This window comes from Spermophilus citellus (genome assembly GCF_964194105.1).
Source record: "Spermophilus citellus genome assembly, contig: SCAFFOLD_122, whole genome shotgun sequence".
Taxonomy (NCBI): domain Eukaryota; kingdom Metazoa; phylum Chordata; class Mammalia; order Rodentia; family Sciuridae; genus Spermophilus; species Spermophilus citellus.
Window position 1 is genome coordinate 574,100 of NW_027673113.1, and position 23,773 is coordinate 597,872.

The 23,773-nt window shown below is 33.0% G+C and overlaps 1 long non-coding RNA gene across 1 annotated transcript; it reads right to left on the reverse strand.

Moving 5' to 3' along the window:
• Positions 1–13,779: 13,779 nt before the first annotated feature.
• Positions 13,780–23,194, reverse strand: LOC308640098. Its single transcript, XR_014020171.1, has 3 exons — positions 23,128–23,194; positions 22,583–22,709; positions 13,780–14,291 (listed from the first exon to the last, which is right to left on the reverse strand). It is a non-coding gene; the product is annotated as an uncharacterized lncRNA (long non-coding RNA).
• Positions 23,195–23,773: the final 579 nt, after the last annotated feature.

Here is a 23,773-nt window from a genome sequence, read left to right on the forward strand (position 1 = left end):
TAGTTCTAAGAGATTTCTGGTGGAATGTTTTGGGTCTTCTAGGTATAGAATCAAATCATCTGCAAATAATGATAATTTGAATTTTTCTTTTCCTATCTGTATTTCTTAAATTTCTTTCATCTGTCTTATTGCTCTGGCTATGTTAAATAGAAGTTGTGACAGAGGGCATCCCTGTCTTGGTCCAGTTTTTAAAGGGAATGCTTTTTATTTTTCTCCATTTAGAATGATTCTGGCCTGGGGCTTAGCATAGATAGCTCTTAAAATGTTGAGGTATGTTCCTGTTATCCCTAGTTTTTCTAGCATTTTGAACACTAAGAGATTCTGTATTTTATCAAAGGCTTGGCTTCTATTAAGATGATCATAGAATTTTTTATCTTTGAGTGTATTGATGTGATTAATTACATTTATTGATTTTTGATTTTGTATTGTTGAACCAACCTTTCATTCCTGGGATGAACCCTACTTGATCATTATGCACTATCTTTGTATTTGATTTGCCAGAATGTTATTGAGAAATTTTGCATCTATATTCATTAGAGATATTTGTCTGAAGTTTTCTTTCTTTGATGTGTCTTTGTCTGGTTTTGGATTCAGGGTGATATTGGCCTCATAGAATGTGTTTGGAAGTGTTCCCTGTTTTTCTATTTCATAAAATAGTTTGAGAAATATTAATGTTAGTTCTTCTTTAACAGTCTTGTATAACTCAGCTTTGTATTCATCCAATCCTGGGCTTTTCATGGTTAGTAGGCTTCTGATGGTGTCCTCTATTTCCTTGATTGAAATTTGTCTGTTTAAATTGTGTACATCATCCTGATTTCATTTAGGCATATCATATGCCTCTAGAAATTTGTCAATGCCTTCAATATTTTTATTTTATTGAAGACTAGTTTTTAAAATAATTTCTAATTATCTTCTGTATTTCTATAGTGTCTGTTGTGATATTTCCTTTTTAATCACAGGTGTTAGTAATTTGAGTTTTGTCTCTCCTTCCCTTCATTAGCATGACTAAGGGTTTGTCAATTTTTATTTTTTCAGAAAACCAACTTTCTGTTTTGTGAATTTTTTCAATTGTTTCTTTTGTTTCAAATTCATTGATTTCAGCTCTGATATTAATTATTTCCTGTCTTCTAATGCTTTTGGTGTTGTTTGTTCTTCTTTTTCTATGGCTTTTAGATGTAATTTTAGGTCATTGATTTGTTGATTTGTTAATTCTTTTAAGGAATTAACTCCATGCAATGAACTTTCCTCTCAGCACTGCCTTCCTAGTTGCCCAGAGATTTCAATATGTTATATCAGTGTTCTCATTTACACCTAAGAAGGTTTTAATCTCCTTCTTGATATCTTTTGCAACCTATTGTTCATTCAATAGTATATTATTTAGTCTCCAGGTGTTGGAGTAGCTTTTATTTTTTATTTTAGCATTGATATTTACTTTCATTTCATTGTGGTCTGATAGAATGCAGGGTAGTATCTCTACTTTTCCATATTTACAAAGATTTGCTCTGTGGCATATCATATGGTCTATTTTAAAGAAAGATCCATGTGCTTCTGAGAAGAAAGTGTATTCCCTCGTTGATGGATAATATACTCTATATATGTCAATTAAGTCTAAGTTATTGACTATATTATTGAGTTCTATAGTTTCTTTTTTTAGCTTTTGTTTGGTGGATCTATCTAGTGGTGAAAGAGATGTGTTAAACTCACCCAGAATTATTGTGTTGGGATCTGTTTGACTCTTGAAATAAGAAGAGTCTGATTGATGAACATAGATGCTCCATTGTTTGGGGCATATATATTTATAACTGTTATGTCTTATTGATATATGGTTCCATTAAGCAGTATGAAATGTCCATCTTTATCCCTTTTGATTAACTTTGGCTTGATGTCTACTTTATTTGATCTGAGAATGGAAACCCTCTCTTTACTTATGTAGGTCATGTGAATGGTATATTTTATCCCAAACTTTTATCTTCAGTCTGTGGGTGTTTTTTTCTATGAGATGAGTCTCTTGAAAGCAGCATATTGTTGGATCTTTTTTTAAATCCAATCTACCAGCCTATGTCTTTTGACCGGTGACTTTAGGCCATTAACATTTAGGGCTAAAAGTGAAATATGATTTGTATTACCAGTCATTTTTGTTTATTTTTGGTGTTTAGTTTGTTTTGGTTTCTCCTTTGGTTGGCTTTTCTTTTACTGTAGTTCTTCCCTATACAGATTTTCATTGTTAGTTTTCATTTCCTCCTCATGGACTATTTTGCCAAGAATGTTCTATAGTGCATGCTTTCTTGCTGTAAATTCTTTTAGCTTCTGTTCATCATGGAAGGTTTTATTTCATCTTTAAATTTGAAGCTTAATTTTGTTGGATATGAGATTCTTGGTTGGCATCCATTATCTTTTAGAGCTTAGTAAATGTTGTTCCAGGGTCTCCAAGATTTGAGAGCCTGGATTGAAAAATCTGACAAGATCGACATTGGTCTTCCCGTATAGGTATTTTGATTTTTCTCTCTTATGGCCTTTACAATTCTATCCTTATTCTGTATGCTAGGCATTTTTATTATAATGTGTCTTGATGTTGATCTGTTGTAATTTTGTACATTTGAAAAATCTTGTATTTGCTTTTTCAATTCATTTTTCATGTTTGGGAAATTTTCTGATATTATTTCATTGAAGAGATTGTGCATCTTTTTGTTTGAATCTCTGAACCTTCCTGTATCCCAATAAATTTTAATTTGGTCTTTTGATGATATCCTATAATTCTTGGATGTTCTGTTCATGGTTTCTTACCACCTTCCCTATGAGGTCAACTTTATATTCAAGATTGTATATTTTGTCTTCATTGTCTGAGTTCTGTCTTCCAAGTGGTCTAGTCTGTTGTTGATGCTATCTATTGAGTTTGTTAATTAGCTTATTGTTTCTTTGATTTCCAGGATTTCTGTTTGTTTGTTTGTTTTCAGTGTCTCTATCTCTTTCTTGAAGTAATATCTTACAAACTTTCTTTGCTCTTTTATCTTTTTGTTGGGGTGATTGATGGTCACCTAAATTTGTTCTCTTATCTCTTTGTTGGAGTCATTAATTTTTGCCAGTATCTACTCACTTAGGTTGTTCTTTAATTCCCAAATCATTTTAGTTATTATATTCTGAACTCCTTCTTTGACATTTCACGTGCTTCACTATCTATGGATTCTATTGTAGTGTCTTGGTTTGTTTGGGGTACTTTCCTCCCTTGGTTTTTCATGATGTCTATGTGTCTTCCTATCTTGCAGTGTAGACTTGAAGTATTACAGCTTCTGCCCTATTGTCTTATGGTGTACCTACAGGTTACCAATACCTCACTTTTAAGGGACAGATCAATATTATAGCGCACAATGCACCCAAAATGCAGCCATATGGCAATTAGCTTCTATGTTTACATTTACAGTTTTGTCACTATATACAGAAATGATTAGTTTGGTTATCTTCAACTATATAGTCAAAAGGTTTGTGTGATGGTTTACAGTTTCTGATGGTGGAAGGTAGTCTGGGGGGTTGGCTCAGATGTTTATGAGGTAGGAGGTGAGAATATGGTCATATTAGATTATATGACTAGTGAGAAGGTAATCATAGGAAGTTGGTTTTAGTAGGAGGAGATAGGCAACCCCATGCAAGACTCCCTGTTACCTCAGAAACAAGAAAACAGTTAGGAACCCCTAGTAGGAAAACCTCTGTTGCAGTCAGGCCAGAAGGACCTTGGTGACGTCTTACCAGGTCCTTATTGTTGTTTCTTGATACAAGTGTTGATATCCCAGTTTTGTGGTGATGGCAGCCTCAAGCCTCTGTGTTTCCTAATGTTGGGCTGTGGAGCCACGCTTTGGTGAACAAGGAACCCAGCACAGGGTGGCTCAAGGCTGGAATTCCAGGCCACGGTGGCACAGGGTAGAGGAGCCGCTTCTGCAAACCTACGTATTTTCTAACACAAGTAATTGTCTTGGTCTTTATTAAAATTGTCTTGACCTTTATTAAAAACATAGTTTTCATGTTAGAAACTTTTGGTAAAGAATATTAACATGGATGAACTTAAGTTGCCTGAATGCTTGCTGACTAAAATGATGCATAAAATGACCATGTTGATTATGATGTCCCTTGACAGGTTTGGGTAAAAAGTACTCTACAGTGTAAAGATTAAGAAAGTTTTTTAGAAATCAGCATATCAAAGAGTTACATGCACTTCCGTATTCATTGCATCACTATTCATAGGGGTTAAAATCTGGAATCAATTGAGGTGTTCATCAGTATATGAATCAATAAAAAAGTGTTATATATATATAAATAAATGTTAAATACATATAAAGAATATGTTATATATATATGTGGTATATGTATTTATATGCATGTATATGTGTATATAACATATACATATATGACTATACATACTCAACTACATAATTGCAAATGTACACACACACACACACACACATATATATATATATATAAATACACACACACAGACATAATAATATATTATTTAGCAAGAAGAAGGGAGTAAACAGTTATTATTAGAGACTAAGAATTGTAAGAAGGAGACAGGTGATAGGTAATGATAGGGAAGTTGGATAATAGGTACCCAGATACAATTTGATAAGAGAAGTAAGTCCTGGTATACTATAGCACAGTAGGGCAATTATAGTTCATAATAGTCTATCATGTGTTTTATGAGGCACTAGAAAAATGCAGTTAATAGGCTTCAAACACAATAAAATAATAAATATTTGAAGAGCTGTAATTCTAATTACCCTGATTTGATCATTATATATCATTTGCATGTACCAGATTATCACACTGTACCTCATAAACACGTGCCATTGTTATATGTCAATTAAAAATAAAACTTTAAAAAGGTAGTTTTCCTATCTGGAAAATTTGAGTATCCTAATCTCTTGTTTTATCCTAATCTCTAATTTTATGCTGAAAATCCTTGTTTACACTTTTAAAGCTATTATATTTCCCTAAAACCTGATTAAAAAATAAAATCCATTTTATATACATCTGTGTATTAAGTATTACTATTGGAAGTACATAATAGTCCATGCAGAATAGTAGAGTGGGCAAAGGTTCTATAGGATAAGACTGCCTGGATGTAATCCAGGCTCAGTCATAAACTGTGAATTTGGTCCACCTGTGTGTACTTTAGAAGGAATAGTTACATTGTGGGCATTATATATGCTAACACTCTCTGTTCTTTTAATACACTGGCAAACAGCTCTCTGTAAGTGTTAGTTTTCTTGAAATATTAAGAAGTCTGAATTTTTGTCTCTATTGGGAACTGTGGTCTAGAGAAACAGCACACCTCTGGAAACTCATCTTGACACCAATGAAGGTTTCCTATGATCGGGGAAGCTATTCTGGTTATGAGAGCACAGAGAAAAGATTTGGATGTATTTTCTCTGAAGATAGATGGTGCCAATCTGACAAGATTTCACTTATGATAATCAATGAAAACAGAAGACATTTAGATGTTTAAGATCAAGAGTGAAAACTGAACAAAGTGACAATAAAAATAATCACAATACTAGATTACAACTTTAAAGAGTTGGTTTCTCACACATAATCCCTCCAAATTTGAAAGACACTCTTAAAATTCACAACAAAAGAGGTTTTGAATGTAGAATAATTAATCAATAAAGTCTTCTTAGAACAAAATAATATTTGTAGTACAACTAACATGGATATTAGATACTTTTAAAAATAATACAACTTTTCCATGTTAGTATATATTACATTGGGACACACACTTTAAGCATCAGGTTATAGCTAACACACCTATGTATGGGCTCCAGTGTGCCTGGGAGAAAAACAAAAACAAACAAACAAATAAACTAGAGGAGCAAATCCAGCAGTGGCAATTGAAACTAAGTCAAACTCAGCCAAAGAACCTAGATATCCAGAGGCCTTCACTGTTTTAAGTCCTATTTGAAGTGATTTCATGAACTCACTCTCCTCTGAGGCTGTTTTGTACATATTCAGGGAAAGAGAGACTGTGAGATGAAATGAACAGTCCACTTCAGGAAGACCTTTCTGAGAAAGGATCTTTTGTTATGAAATGAACTCCATCTAGTACCTGAAGGTGAAGACAATAACTTATGTCAATATTTGCAGTCTCCTAAGGGCATAATGAGACCTGGAAAAGCCACAGAAATTAGCATTTCTTGTATGTGAGACATAATCCTGATCTGTGCTCCTGCCTCCTGCTCCTTCCTTTACCTAGAAAACATATCATTTAGAAAACCTAGAGGAGAAGTGTGGTTGGCAGGGGCTGTTTTCTCACTGGAGCTTAGACACCATGAGTTAAAATAGCGTTAACTAAGTGTAGTAACATTTAACTGGATCTATCCATCTATCATCTACCTATCCACCTATGTACTTATCTACTTGTCTAGCTGATACATGTATGATACACATAAAGTTCACATGGCAGAAAGAAAGAATGAAAGCTGAAATCTTTATCTACTTTTAGAAGTAGATTTAGAAAAACCAAATATACTGCTCATATTCTCCCATAAGATAATGCTTACCTAAGTTTGATCTCTTTAATAACACAATTTTCCTCAAATTATTTATTGTAGCTATAATATAATGATTACTAGGATCAAAGATGCACAAGGAGTATAATGACAATTACTTCAATTGGATAGTTTCTCAGTTTTAGAAGACTTTGAGAGTTTAGAATGTAAAGAAATAGATGACGGATTGCCTTGAGGCAAGAGAGAGATCAGTCTTAATTCTGTATGATTAAATCTTTATGGCTGTTGCCTTCAGAATGGGGTTTACTTGACTCTTCCTAGGGAGCACAGCATCTTCTCTCAACATGAAGCATGTTTCAGTTTCTATTTCCTGGCTCAACCTATAGATTAAAGCCACAACAGGAATAATTTTTAATGATGCATTATAAAAATGTACTTCTTAAAGCACTACAAAAAGAAAACTAATAGCCCATATGAAGTAGGTTTACTTTTTTGTCAATATTACTTCAAAGAATAGGTGATGTGTGACTTAAGTCAATTTTTAAAATGCCACAAGACTATAAGCAAAGGTTGATTATTGCCATTCCTTCCTAAAAAAAAAAAAAAACAGAGTTTAGTGTGATTGTGATTGAGTGATTATTTACTCTTATATAATAATTAAGTAGGGTCCATCAGTAAATTAGTCTTTCCATGTGGTTAAATTATATAGATAACCGAGTCTCATAATCTAAGTGCCAAGCCTTATTCTAGAATCTAAGTTGTTTTGAAATATATAATTAAAATCCATAGATCCTATTTTAGTTTTTATTTAGCTAATTCAATATGATTACATTACCAGAGCTGAGTTTTATTAAGAAATATATTCTATTGAAATACTTAAGACTACTTACTACCCCTAAACATATGATATCAAGTGTGTTGTTTGCTGTTTAATTTTGTGGATAAAAAAAGTAGGAAATTAGGAAATATTTTTAAACATCAGAAAGCATTTTACAGGTTTCAAGGAAGGGCAATTCATGTGATAATATTTTCAATGCTGAGAATTGTTTTTATACACAAGAGTGTTTTCTGTGTTCCAAGTACTTTGGACTTCATTTTTCTATCACTTCAGATGTACAAGTTAGTTAGTTATAGACTTTGTACAAATGTTGTTTATTGTCTCTCTGTAATTTTCAAATAGATGTCTCCATACTACCATTCAAATCTGAACAATTGTATCACTTCTAATTCTTCATTGCCTCATGAATTTAAATAAGTGAATATCCAGTGGGAGATGTGAGTTTACAGTTCTAAGAGCCAATTTTATTTTTAACTGATACACAAAAACCTAAATGTTATATACATTAATGTAGTACAATGTGATGTTTGATATGTATGTTCATTACATGATGTTTAAATCAAGCTAAACACATTTATGTTCTCAAGCACTTATCAATTTTTTTTGTGGAGCCATTGATTGAAACTGTCTCTACTATCAAAAGATGTAAAATTATTTTGGTATCTGAAATATCCACCATGCCATGGAAAATGCCATTGTTAATTCAATACACAATTTAAATTTTCCTTCAATAAAATTGTGATGTTATATTTTCTTAATGATACACATAAGTACCCATTTCCACATGTCTTTCCAACTCTGAATGTGATCATTTATTTTATCTTTGATAGTTATTTATATATGCATTTTAAAAGCACCTAGAAAAATAACCTTATATGTCTCATATATATCCAGGCTATTTATGATATATTTTTGTTTTGGAGTATGGTAAGGAAAGCATCAATTCTGAATTTTTTTAAAAAAAAGGCTGTTTACTGCAATCAAATTGTCATATGATATTATTTAAAAATTATCATTAAGTATTTTTTATGTTTGCTGTGTGTAAAATAAACTCTGGGTCTAAATGATGAGGAAGTCAAATGAAATCCTCTAGGCCAGAAATGAATGGTGGAAGGTATAGCTCTTCCTACAGATTTTAAGTTCTAATGTTAGGATGTTTCTAATAAACTAACTGTTTAATAATAACCAAAAACAATATTATTTATGAACATTTAAGAAACATTAATTGAGTATATCTTTTTAGGGGAATAAAACATTGAACAAAACAGACAAAAATTAGTATTCTAGTAATAACCATAAAAGTAAATTTTATGTGCTTAAATGCTATGAAAGCCAATTGATAAAAACAAAAAGATTAGGTGTCAAATGGGGAAATATTATAAATGCCATTCAGAGAATCACTATGAGGTTCATAAGTCATAGTGAGATGACTAATAAATGGTGCAATAACTCACATTTGAATGACAGTGTGAAAGCATCTATTTGAAGAACACAGGGAGGCGTGAAGAATATTTGCGCAGAGCCCATACCTAACTTGCATGTCTGAAATGATAGAAAAATAAAGGTCAACATACCTGGAACTTAGAAAATACTGACTCCTATACACTTAGGTCTAAAAGGGAGGCACAGGTCAGATGGTGCTAGGTTTTGCAAGTCTGGGTGAGGAAGTCATGTATAAAAGGTGCACTTTTAGATTATGATTTCATAATATATTCAACTCCAAAATCTGTACCTGTGATATGTGCTCGATATGTATGAATTAAAGATATTTATATGTTTGTACTTCTAGACATAACCACTTAAATATATGAATGAAAAAGAATGTACTTAGTTCACTTTCTTACATCTTTTCATTGACTTATTCATAGGTTTTATTTCTCTGCATTGGTGCTCCATATAAAATATTAAGAACATGGCCAATTAATTGGTTACAGAGCATTGTAGACAGGGAGAGTAAAGTTAAAAGGGAGGAAATTATAGCATGGAGTAAGATAGTCAGGCTGCAGTCTATATGAGGACAGGGAGAAAGAAGAAACAGAACATGGCATAATACCAAAATGTCAAGAACAACATCTTGCCAAGTAATGTGTAAGAATTCCATCCAGTGGTTGATGCATTTAGAAAGTAACTTTCTATATATTATCATTTCATTCAGTTTTTTTTCTTGTATTAAGTATTTTACATTTTTGAAACAGCTGTATTTTATCAGAGTAAAGCAAATAAACTCAGTCTTTTTTGACTTGTTGCCACTTATGTATGACTAAGATTCAAGAAAGGAACTTCCAAATATCATACCATAAGGGACTAAGAGTTGCTGAAGGATCTGCAGAGACATATGTCCACAGTGTCATCTTGATGCACATTGTCTAATCTAGGCCTCAAGCATTTGTCCACATAGATTGATAACTAGTTCCCATCTACATTACTTTTTAGATCTGTGGGTGGCTTCCTACTTGCTTGTTAACCCTAGGAGCACATGAGTCATCCTGGTTTTATATTGGACATAAGTTGGGCAGTTCTTTTTAAGACCAAGTCCTCTTACATCTTTTTGCTTTCCCTGGCTGTCAGCAGCATAATATATGGGTCTTGCTTCCCTTTTCTCTAATTTTTTTTAATTGGTGTGGAACTTTCTTTAATTGATTTGGCCATTCCTCTGGAATTCAGGTGAGAAAATTTAAGTCATCATGTGGATTTCCAATTGCATAATTCTCCCTCAACTTCTCTGCACCTCAGAGAATCTTCTGGTTTCGAGCCTCAGGGATGAGAAACATGGTTCATCTTCCAGCATGTCTTTCCTGCTTCTAAGAGTATTGCCTTTCTTCTAAATCCTTATATGCTCCCTCACTTTGGAAATGTAAAGGTCCTCACTATGGAAATATAAAGGACTGGAGAATATACTCTTTTATTTTTGCCCTCTTTATTTAGTTTTCACATTCTTCCCTTGGAAGAAACTAGGATAATTGGGATGCCATTTGGTCTAATGTGGGTGAAGAGGGACCGAAGTAGTTCCAAGGGTCTAACACTTATATAATATGTGCAAGAAAAAAAATAGATTAATTTTCCAAAACAATTTTTTTTTCATACAGAACATGGCTAGGACTGGAGATATTGTTCAGGGATAGAGCACTTGTCTAGCATGCCACAAGACCCTGGGTTCCATCCCCAGTACCACAATGAATAAACAAATTAATTACTTTATTAATTTTAAAAAAGCTTATGGTTAGATGGGATCCTAGATTAGGACATGACATGGGAAAGATTATGTTTGAAGACAAGTAGTTCTTGCAAATAATCAGAGTTCCCATTTTTATATATGAAATGAGTGGTTAAACATATCCCCAAAACCTTAGAAGTATTTTTGATCTATAGAAATCTTAAATATAATGAAAGTATAAGACTGAAGTGACTGAATTCCCCAGGTAGTCACAGATAATTATGATTTTTTCTCAAGTAGTTAAAGCTGAAAATAAGTTTTATTTATTTTAAAGTATTATGAAAATATTCTTTTCTTTGCAAGTCATTTGATATATTTTATCAGTTTGTAAAAATTCTTATGATAGATAACTTTAATTCGATTCACTTCCAATGACAGCAAGATCACGAGAACTGTAGATATGGAATTATGGAAGAACTTGATTTTATATGGTATATTTTACATATTTATAATTTATTTTTTTATTATAAATTTATAGTTTCTTTTAGCTTCTACTTCACAGTGAACTGCTATTGAAAGACCTTTGTACAATCTAGTTAGATGTGTGTCTTTAATTTTATAAAAACATTTTAAATGAATAAAGTAGCTAATTAAATAAATATGTAAGAAAAAATATGATTTCTTATAAAACTGTAATTGATACCACAAATTTTATTTGAAAGGTCAACAAGCACTTCAGAACTATTGAATCAAATACAGAGCAATTAATTCATCTAATATAATTACATGTACTTAGCAAATGACATATTCTTTTAATCATTATATTAAAGTCTATATTTCATTATGCAAAATAAATTGTGAGATACTTGATTACAATGTAGTATATAAAATATGAATCAATTTTAACTGAGTAACAATAAATCAATTTTTATAATCAGTCAATACTTGTAGTTTTTACTTTATAAAATTTATTTTTAAAATTCTTAATATCATGTGTTAAATAAATATTAATTAGGTACCTATTGTGTGCCAGAAGGAATGTGTTTAAAAAAATATGAGCCACAAAGATGAAGAAGACTCAGCCTCTGTTCTCAAAATCAAGACTCTACTGCTAGAATCACATATGACCTAAGATTAAAAAAAAAAAGGAGGGGCTAGGGATATGGCTCAAGCGGTAGCGCGCTCACCTGGCATGCGTGGGGCCCAGGTTCGATCCTCAGCACCACATACAAAGATGTGTGTCCACCGAAAAACCGAAAAATAAATATTGAAATTCTCTCTCTCTCTCTCTCTAAAAAAAAAAGGAATATTCAGTGATAAAAGAGAAATTTAGAAGATTTTAATGGATTTCTTAAAAAGGCATCAATTCAGGCCGACATGAAATTAAAGGGTTGGATAACATTTCAGATGGATGTGCTGCTTCACTCAATACTGAATAGTTTAATCTAGACAGCGAAGAAGGGGAGTTGAAGAAGGATGAACTGGATAAAAAAGCTCAAAGGCAGGGGAAACCTTGGCATATTTTGGTAACTTTAAGTAGTAAGAATAGCCGTAACCTAAAAGGTACATGAGGAATGTGTAATAAGAATGTCTAAGGCTGTGGGGATGTGGCTCAAGCAGTAGCGCATTTGCCTGGCATGTGTGTGGCCTGGTTCAATCCTCAGCACCACCCAAACAAAGATGTTGTGTCCACCGAAAACTAAAAAATAAATATTAAAATTCTCTCTCTCTCTTAAAAAATAAAGAATGTCTAATAAGAATCTAACCCCATGGAGCTGTGTAGTTGGAAAATACAGAATAATTTTCATAATGTTTTAAAATTATTATGGATATGCTTCTTTTATAGTTTACCAAAATTCAACAAATAGTTGTTCCTTAAATATTAGAATATATATCTAAAACATATCAAGAAACATTTTGTATTCCATTACATGAAATATATTTCACTTCAACTTTGAATTTTTTATGTAAATCTGGGAATAAATAAAAGTACAATTTTAAGGTATGCATCTTGAAATTAAAGAATGGTAAATAAAGTAATGGAAATTGATTATGATGACATCTTCTTTAGAGACAAAACAAGTGGTCTAAAATTGAAAAGATACAGCCAAAGAATCTGAAATGTCTGAAACAGGAAGAGGAAGAAGAGTAATCAAAGGAAACTAAAAAAGCTCATCCTAAACAAAACAGAAAAATTCTTAACACAATGGACTAAAAGGTAATGGGAGATGGTGTTTCAGGAAGGAAGGAGTGTGAAATATGGTGAAATTAAAAGTTTTCAACTATTGCCTTTACCAGCCAGGAAGTAGTATTAGTTTCCTATTGCTGTTATTATACATTACCACAGGTTTAGTGGCTTAAACCATGAAAAAATATTATTTTTCAATCTTACATTATAGATGTCTGAAAAAGGCTTTATGGAGCTAAACCTAACATGTGGGCACTGCTGTGCTCCTTCTGGAAGCAACCAGAATTCTTCCTTTTTTTTAGCTTCTAGAGGCTCATGACCACACCACTCTGATCTCTTCCTTTTTCTTCCTCTGACTCAGCCTTGTGATTTCATTAAGCCTCCTGTATAACATAGGATAATACCTCCATTTCAAGATCTGTTACTAAAATTACATAAGAAATTTCCATATTGTCATTTAGGTAATATTTTTTATGATTGTGAAGACTAAGAGTTAGGATGCAAACATCTTTAGGGTTCTTAGTGACCATAGGAAAGCCAATTGTAGTTTATTAGACAAATATGAGTATGTAGAAATGAATGTTTTTTGAAGACTTTTAGCTGTGAAGCAAAAGAGAAAAAATAGGGACTGAGAATGATAGAAATCAGGGAGATTTGAAGATGTCATAATGTGAATTGAAGATAGTTAAAAGAAATAAGAAGAGTATTATGTAAAGGGGAATGAAGAATTAGCAATGATGAGATAAATGTGGATAAATCAGAACAAGTTTGAAGGAGAAGCTTTAGAAAAAAGGAAAGGGCCTTGTCTCCCATTGTAACAGTATATATAGTAATGCAGATATTTGGGGATTCAGGTAAATTTGAAGGCTCTTTGGCAGGAATTTGAGACTTCTCTTATAAATTAACTTTTATTTTTCCTCTCTAAAGCTACAAAGTCAAGTCATTGCCTGATAATAAAGTTAAACTGATAAGACAGACTTCACAACTGAAAAAATTTTAAGAGATTGTCCATGGGCCAGGAGACAGCAGATTAAGAATAATAATCATAACAAAAGAGATTATTTGGCATTATTGAGGGGCCAAATAAAGTCACAATATTTGAGTATGTTGTTACTTAAAAGTGGGATATTTGTGCATCACTCAACAATTAAATAGAGGCTTGGAGAATGTTGGCAGTTAAGTTGAAATGGTGTTGGAGGTTTTCTAGACTGGAAAGATAATGGAGCTAGACAACTGAGAATATTTATAAGAGAGTCATTGAGTTGATAGGTCATAGAATTCAAAGGTCATGAAGTAAATAAAAATGGAAGACTGACACAAAGGAAAGTGGGTAGAAAACTGTTACTTTAAAATTTTTAAAAAAGAGACAAAGGAGTGGGAAATGAGTACAAAACAGGAAAAATAAAACTGTTGTGGATATTTGCACAAAGTAGTTCATAAATGGGTCTGTTTTAGATGATAGAAGTCCAACCAGGTGGCCATAGAACATGTGACTGAAGTAAATTGTCAGAGACATTTTTTTGAAATTGAGGATACCTGGAAATCTGAATTCTTTTGATATTTCATTTGAAATGGAAGCAGAATATTGGTGTGATCATTTTTGAAAAACACAGTCTGAAAAAGAAAATACATATAATATAATCTTATTGGTGTTACGTTACTAAACTAGTTAAGGAATTTCAAACACATCAACTGGCAATATCTAGCAATCAACATCTTCGTTTCCATAGTTGGTTTTTTATCCTTTAAACATGTTCATTAAAATGAAAACAAAATGAATCCAACAATCTAACTATGTCCTTCATTAGTATTTTGGGGTTACTGGTTTATTTTTTAAATATAGTTTGTTTTGCCTAACTCTCTGATTCTAGGAAAAAATGAAAACATATAAGACAAGAGAACTAATTAGAGTCTATGTTGATAATCTATATGAGAACAAGATATATTTTGACTTGGAATCTCTTCAGTTGTGAGGTTAAAAAAATGGTGATATATAAAAATACATGGCAGCAAATTAATTTAGGCGATCCTGACTTAACTATTAGGATAAACCCACTTAAGTCTGCAGAAATTGATACATAATTTCTCAAAATGTTAAGTTCCAAGACTAAAAATATAAACTTAATCAGGAAAAATTATTTTTGTCTTTATATTTTTAAATGCTAGCCTCTGGCAAATGAGAAATTGTAAGTTTTCAAATGTATCCATTGTATCTCAGAGATTCTTTTAAACCCCTCTCCAGCCAAATTGTTAAAAGAAATAAATACTGTAGACATTAAGGTTACTTGAGAAAGTGCCTGTATAATTTTCTATCACAAATCTCCTTATTTGAAGGGCACTGAAGCTTAATCCTGATTATAAAACTGTTTGTCACAAGATTACATTCTTAACCTTGTAACTAAACCAACTTAAATTGTCAACCATCCTTTCTGCTCTAGTCAGTGGCAGTGGTCTGGATTTATGATGCAATATTTTCTTTTATTTATACAAGCGCTGTCACAGGAATTAGGTTTTAGTATTTTATGTCCTAATCTGTCCCCCAAAAGGTAAGACTAAACTGCATAACTTTTACCATTTTCATGCCCTATTGTTTCACTAACTCATTGTTGGACTCTTTCCTTTGTAATGTAGCTCAGCAACCAAATGATGCAGGAGAAAAAGTCACAAAAGGTGTCATTTTAAATGATCAGTGGCCAAAGGCAGGCAGCCCCAGCCTGTGTTTCCTAGCATCCTTGTTTTTCTTAGTTTGTTTCTTATCCTTTAAACATAGTCATTAGAGTGAAAACAAAACAAGAATCTGAAGTAATTCATGAAGCAATTAATGCAATGAGGATCTATTGTTCCTTTTTAATTCAAAGAAAAATCTGTTACTTGGATAACTATTTAATTTAATCTTTAAGCCACAGAAAGAAGCAGGGGTTACTCCTTCATAGTCCTCACATATCTGAGATCATCAGTTGTTATTTACACGGAGGCATCCTGTTACCATAAATAAAATAATTATTATATACTTATTATATGTCAAGCAATAAGGGTTCAAATAGTTAACAGATAAAGTTTAGCTGTCAAAATATATTTAATGTTATGCAAGGATGCTGCCACAAGATTGGAGTAATCTTCAGTGATAGAATTCTAAAAGAATTTAGAATATGTAATATGACTTCACATTCCCAAAAGTTGTGAGAACATGCACCTCTTGTTATAGCTCCACACTATGTCTCCTGTAGTTGTTTAGGAATTGGCCTGAACAGTGGTAGGAAGCTGGCCTATGAAGAGTCAAAGAGCTCTTTTTGTGCTTGGATTCTTTGACTCCTTACTATCAAATCATACCAACACTTCATAATTACTTTCTGTTTCTCTGTATTTTGTCATCCAGAATGAAAAATGACTCAGACTATAGAGCTGAGATTCAAGAAAATGTATGGGCGAGGCCATTGTACATATGCTGTACTCTTGAAATTATTCAAGAGTGCCAATCTGTTATAATACTGAAAATAACAAATATGACTAAAAGACTTGGGCATGAGAAGAAAATGATTGAAAAGTGAATTACTTTGAGATCACTATGTTTTGAATGTTGTTTCCAGAGGGTTTTTTTTAAAAAAGCAATGAATATGTTAAGAAAATTTAAGCAGTCTTGTTTCCTACAATAAAAATATATCCCAATCATTTTGATTTCAACAGTTTCTTCTAGTCAACCCAAAAATGGCAGAGTAAAGACAAAGTTGTTCATACTATCTTTGGCAAAAACTTCACATTAAATAAATCAGTGATAAATTTGGTTTAAAATATTTAAAAAGGAACAGAAATATTTAATATTTAGCCTTTTATTCCTTAATCAGAAAGAAGAAAAAGAATCAGAGAAACTGTATAAATAAAGTATGGGAAAACTTTAAGCAAAGTGTAATATTCTGATTTCCTATTCTACACCAAGATGCAAAATACATTCCAATGCTCTGTGGTTACTTTATATTATAAATTACATGAACAACATTGTCATATTTCAAGTGTTATTTTGATATGTCTTTTTATTAGTTCTCATTAGTTCTTTGTTTAAATTATTAAGGAAAGAAGATAATAATAAGTTAATCAAAAAGCTCAACAACTACCCTATATGGTCTTTTACAAAACAGTCTTTTTTTCCTTCTTTTCCAAGTCTTTTATTTTTCAAAGTTCCCAGCTCAAAATCTATAGAAGCTCTGATTCACCTAATGCAAATTGATGCCTAAGAGATCTAATTTCTTTTCTTTTACTTTGTTGTTTTCTATTGTATCTTCCATAATTGATGCTTCCCAGCATGACGCTTTTCACCCTTAAGTTAGAATTATGTTCACTGGTGATAAATTAGTAAATACCTAAAGGCTCAACATGCTTGCCCTTTCTCTCTCTCATATAGTATTGATACACATTAATACACTACTTCTAGTTATTCAGCACCTCTCTCACAGCCCATGCTCCAGAAATTGCTGGAAGACATACTCAACTAGAATATTCTTCTTCAATTAACCTTTTCTTTTTTGGGGGGTGGTGGTGTAGACTTGTCCAGGGAAAAGTTATTTTATCCTTCATTTCAAGAATTTCTGACTTTTTTCCCCCCGAGTCTCTCTCTCTTTCTTGAAGTAATCTTTTGCTACCTGTATTAGCTGCCTTATCTCTTTGTTGCAGTGATCAATTTTTGCCTGTATTTGCTCCTTTAGATCACTTTAATTATGAACCTTCTGCACTCCTTCTCTGACATTTCATCAACCTTGCTGTCTATTGGTTCTGTTATTGTAGTGTCCTGGTTTGTTTGGGGCAGTTTCCTTCCTTTGTTTTTTCATGTTGTCGATGTGTCTTCCTTTCTTGCAGCATGGATTTAAGATATTACAGTTTCGCTCTATATTTTTGTAGTACCTGTACCTCACTCTGATGTTGGGCTTAAACACCCTGCTGGAGTCCCTCAATGTATGCTACTGCATCTAAAGTTGGTGGCAGCAATCGCCAAGGTAACTCGAGATGATAGTAGAGGGGCCCTAAGATGGAAGCAATGTCTTATGGGGCTGAAAGGGTGGGCCTCACAATCTCTTTGGGATGCCTGCTCTGAGATGCAGCTGCTTCTAGGCCCTGTCTGTTGTCAAAAAGTTAGGGGCTACTGGGTAAGGAAGGCTATGGCGATGACTGCAGTGTCCCAAGATGGAAGTGGGTTAGGCTTAGGCTCCCAGGTAGGGGAGGAGGTGTAAACTTGGACCTACCCTGGTCCTGGGTCCTGCACAAGTCCGTGTGGGCAGATCTGGGCCAGGCCTGGGCTCTGGCTGTAGTTTGCTGGTGGGAAGAGGTGGTCCTGTGCTGGAGGCTGGGCTCCGTGTCTACCCTGCTGGTGGAGGGGATGGACCTGGGCCTACTGTGAGCCTTAGTCCTGGACGGGTTTGTGTGAGTGGACTTGAGCTGCTGAGCTTGACCTCCCTCTGTAGACTGCTGCACTGAAGGGGCAGTCCTGTGCCAGAGGCTGTGCTCTTGAGGGTGCCTGTGGGTGAAGGGATGGCCCTCGGCCTTCTGTGAGCCTGGGTCCCTGGCAGGCTGGTATGGGTGGATCGTCAGTGAAATTTTTTATGAAAACTTAGCTTATCGTGTTTCCCAGAACATACTTTTCCTCTTCTGGCCCTACCCATGGGTCCAGCACTTTTTGGATCTATATGACATTATTTTTCCTTCATGTAGTCTTTTTCATTCCTAAACAGTTAGCTGATTTCAGGAAAATCTCCTAATTACATGATCCAGTATTTCCTTCTCTCTTTAACCATATATGGTAAGAAAGGGAAGGGAATCTATTGTCTACCTTGTTCCATGTTGTATACCTGGGGCCAAGAATTATGCCTTGTTCAGCAAATGTTTTCCTAAAAAAATGAATCCGCCAAAGAATTATTAGGAATGTTACTATTAATCCCATAAAATAATTAGAATCTATTGAAGTAATGTAAAACAATATCTGATTATTTAATGAACTAACACATTCAATAAACAGTTAAAATGTATGAATTAGTAACTAGTAGGTTTTTAACATTACCTATAGGTGACTTTAACAGAACAGCCTGTCACTGAAATGCTTCATCATTACAACAAGATACTGCTATATTGTGGTGAGCTATTGTTCATGTAGAGACGCTCAAGCAATTTAATTTATATTTCTAAACCTTTGTCAGGGTTTCCCAAAATCAGAAATACTTTTTTAAAAAACTGGACTGTTGAGAACTATAACATGTTTTTTTATTAATTTATTAAAAATTATTCACAATTCTGGATTCTATAAATATGGTCATTCTCATGTTATTTTGCTTAAAATTTCTGAGCATTAATGGACTTGTGTCCTCAATTTGTGTCCTACAATGAGCATAGACTGTTATTTGGAAAGATGAGAACATTCTTCAACCAGTGGAAATTTTGAACTTTAATCATAGAACCGAATACCTTAGCTCTATACTATGAGTCTATGGGAAACAGCATGGATAAAACTCCAAAGCAGGTTATATTTTTACCACCTGACTATAAAATCTATAATGAAAATAATGCTGGTACTAAATTTAAAAGAATATTTTAATGTAAAGTCAAAATTGGGTCTGCATGCTTAGAAAAAGTGTGCTCACTACAATTATAATTCACCAGCTAAATCCAGCAGCAGATAAACCACTACACTGGCAGCTGTCTTATACCCTGATTCACACACACTAAAGCCACTGCCAAGAGAAGTTGTTCTATATTTAGGTGTTTTTTTTCTAAACTCCCTAGAAGACCACACTTTTATGTTTCTCAGAATTTTTCTTCTGACTATGAGAAATATGATGTTGCATGGTGATAGTATAATGACAACAAATACTTCAAATTTATGAATTATTAATAGGTTTTTAATAATCATCATTCATTTGGATATTCAAAACTAAAATTGTTGAGATATATGTCTATGTTATGTTTATTCCTACATTTGGGAAATGAAGTCTATGTTTACTGCCATGATAAAGTGATATTTTTCCTTAAACTTAGCATTCAAGTTTTATCCTACAAATTTGGCATGTTGTGATTCTGTAAACTCACAAAGTGATTTAGTAACTATCCAGATAGAAGGGAATTTAGTTTCAACAACACATCTATAGACTGTTTCTAAGGGCAAGGGAGAAGAAGTATCTTAGGTCCCTAAGAACAGAGCCTGAAACGACTGTGGAAGAAATCTCTCTTGATATTCACACTTTATCTTAAACAATCACATCTCTTTCACATTTTATTTTGTTAATCTATCAAGGCTTCAGAATGGTCAAGGAAGACAAAAGATTTAGTAATCTATTAAAAGGAAAAACATTGGTATGTTAGTAACTCTGCAATTTGTAAAACCAGTTAGTAATAAACACATTCAGCACATATTTAGAGAAGACAAGTTCTGCCTGGGGCAAAAGCATAGAAGGAGATGTAGCAGTTTAGTTATACAACTCCGTGAGTCTTCTTGTCCACAATGTTTAGTTCTATATTGAAACCTTGACTCCTCACCAAACCAAAAAAAATTATGAAAAAATGTTTTATATGATCAAAACCAGAGACTCACCATATTAGTGCACAATTTATCTTCTATCTCTGTTTTATTTTTCTATCTCTGGTTATACAAGTATGGACCCTTGGTATATTTTTAACACTGAACAATGTTTTTTCACAATAATATTTTTTATTTCATATTTCATTTGATACTTTGTATAAATTGACACATTGGGAATTTGTGCAATTGACTGTACTTAATTATTGCATATTTTTAAAGGTGTGCATATGTTTATTCTGTGGATTTTTTAATTTAATTTTTAATTGACAAAAAAAAATGCCACCTTGCCAGTTTCTGTGCAGTTCAAAATATTTTTAGTTTACCTGCAGACTTTTTTTTTGTACTGAAGAGCACTTTATCACTGAGTTATATTCTCAGTTCTTGAGATTTCATTTATTGTCCATGTATTGATAGAAGTGTGGTGTTAAATTGTCAAATAACTATAGATATTTTGTTATTTATTTCCATAAAGGTTAGAGAACATTCTATGATTTTAATTATTATAAATTAGTCACAGATTATTTTCCAATATAGGATATTGTCTACTTTGGTGAATATTCCCTGTACACTTGAAGGGAATTTTCTGCCTTAGCATGTATAGTCTTATATAGATGTCAGGTCCAAATAGGTGATGGTAGTTTGAGTACTTCTTGTCTTGCTAATGTTCTATCTCCAAGACAGGAATGGGTAAATATTAAACTAAAATTATGGATGATAATATTGCTGCATTTATTTCTGTCAATGTTTTAATGCATTCTGTGGCTATATGTATATGCATATATTCACTTCAGATGGCTATGTCTTCTTGGTAAACTGATCCTTTCATTATTATGTAGTAGATATTTTTATTCCTAGTCATTTTCTTTGTTCTAGAATCTAATTTGTCTGTTATTAATAACACTCCTACTTTTTGATTATTGTATTAATAGCCCATTTTCCCCTTTCTTATAGTCTACTTGTTGCATTATATATGAAGTGAGTTTTTCTATACCATATTATTGTTTGTTCTTTCTTTTTATCTAATTTGACAGTGTCTGCTATCATGCCACTGTGTTTGGACAATTTTCACTTAAAGTAATTACTAATGCATCTAACTTTAGGTCCCCCACATTATTCTTTGTTTTCTGCTTGTTCCCCTACATTTTTAAAATTTGTCTGTTACTTTCATTTCCAGATTTCTTTTGGATTATTGCAACACCAACACTCCATATTGATTTATCTATTATTTCTTTAGTTGTTCCTCTTTGATCACTAATCAATGAGTTTAAGAAAATTAGGGCTCAGACTTCAGGCCAGACTATTGCCATACTGGTTTCTGTGCTTCTATTCTGGGATTTCTGGGGTGTCAAGTATCTCCACACACTGATTTTCATCCTGATCATATTTCTACTTTATTCACAATTGGGGATCTAATTTCATATGGGGCTATGAGGACTAGAAATCCACCTGTGGATACAGAGTTGGAATCCACCAGGGAACTGGAAAAATGCAGTATTTTCATGCTTCTGTAAAGTCTCAAAAGTCAGTGTGGAATTTCCTTGGAAGGAAGTACTTTATTTGCTAATATTGATTCCTAAAACTAGTACTCAGTAGAGGGAATTGAGTAATAATTTTATGAATTATAAAATTCATGTGAATTGAGTAACAATTTTAGAATGAAAATATCTGAAAGGGAAATAAATATATTGGTAGAAATATGCTGTTTGAGATCATGTGAAATCAAATCTTCATAATATATCTAAATAAATTACTTTTATCAAAAATACATTTAGCACCAAAAAGGCTAAATGTTCTTCAATTTTCTACCATCCTACATTTGTTATTTTTTTTTTCTTGAAAGCATGCATAACAATTAAAAAAAATAAAAGAAGGGACTCTGTTGTATAATTCTTGACTGTATGTACGGAATCAAAGAGTAAGGACAGGTTTTGGAGAAACACATCAAAAATTCTCAAATTGAGGGTATGAAGTGGTAGAAGCAAATACTAATGAGCCATGACAAAAATTTACAATATAAAACTTTCAATTCAATTTGAGAACAAAGTATGAAAATAATTGAAAGCAAAACTATAGAGGAAATATTACAAGTTCTCTAGATGAAACTGTTAAAACACTTGGAGGGTTGGGCATGGTGGTGTCTGCCTGTAACTCCAGGTCCAGGGAGACTAAAACATGAGGATTAGAAGTTGAAGGCCACCCTCAGCAATTTATTGAGGCCCTAATCAATTTAATGAAACCACCTCATCTCAAAAAAAATTGGGGCCTGTATCTCAGTGGTAATGTACCCCTGGTTTCAATCCCTAGTACCCCAAACAACAAACAAACAAAAATACTCAGAGAATGGTCCTACCTGATGCTAACCCAAGGACAGAATAGGTCAAGTCTGTAACCTATTCAATGATGCAAGTCAAGTAGTAAGCCACTACTACCTGCAGAAGGTCACAGCTCTTCTAGAGAATCAGATTCCAGAATTGAATCTGAAGAAAGAGCAGAAAATATCAGTGGAAGTTAAAATATGCTAGTACAAGTTTCAAGAACTGGATTAAAGGTTTCAAAGAATAATTAAAACTTCATACAACCATTGTCATTTGGAAAAATAGTCCATGGGTACTTCATTAGTTCGCTAACTTCAGAGAGAACTCTTGGAAGAGAGATATCAACAGCCAAACTGGATTATATATACCAATATTAGTAAACAAAGATATGATCTTCTTCATAGGCCAGTCCTAGGTTGTGTTTATCAAATCTTGTCAGAGAAGTAGCTCTAAGGTAAAGGCATTTCACTTATTTTTCCACCATCAATGATGTGCTTTACCCCTGGCAAAATTTTTCTCTGTTCTTAGTGAAATAGTGGGGTTGGGGCTGGGAATGTGGCTCAAGCGGTAGCCCACTCACCTGGCATGCTCGGGGTGCTGGGTTCGATCCTCAGCACCACATAAAAATAAAATAAAGATGTTATGTCACTGAAATCTGAAAAAAAGAAATATTAAAAAATTCTCTCTCTCTGTCTTAAAAAAAATACGTGGGTTATGTCTAAAAACTGACTCCCACTGACTGTAGTTGAGTACTATGATTTGGAACCTGATTTACCTATGATTTTTACTCTGCAAAAATGGTGTGTATTATTACTAATGCCTAAACCTGAGACTTTTGCCAAATATACCCATCATAAATTTTCCATGAGAATTCCCATCTGATTGATTTGGACCATCTCTTCTGTTCTGGGTGATCTCTTCTTCCACCTCTGATTCTAACTGAGCATAATCTTTAAGAGAACTCACTTTGGTCTTCAACTTTAGTAAGGACTTACATTCTAATCTTTGAGCATATACACATAGGGATTTAACTTTGAGTTTTGCTGTTTCCAAAAAGAGGAAAGAACTTACTACACATAAAAATCGTATTAAGCTTTAAAATCTGATAGTTAGCAACCTTTTGTAATTTGTATCCCAACAGTTTATATAAATAGTGAATAATTTACTAGTTACAAAAATGTACTTTTTAATATTTACTTCTGTGTTTCATATTTAAAGTTTTTGCT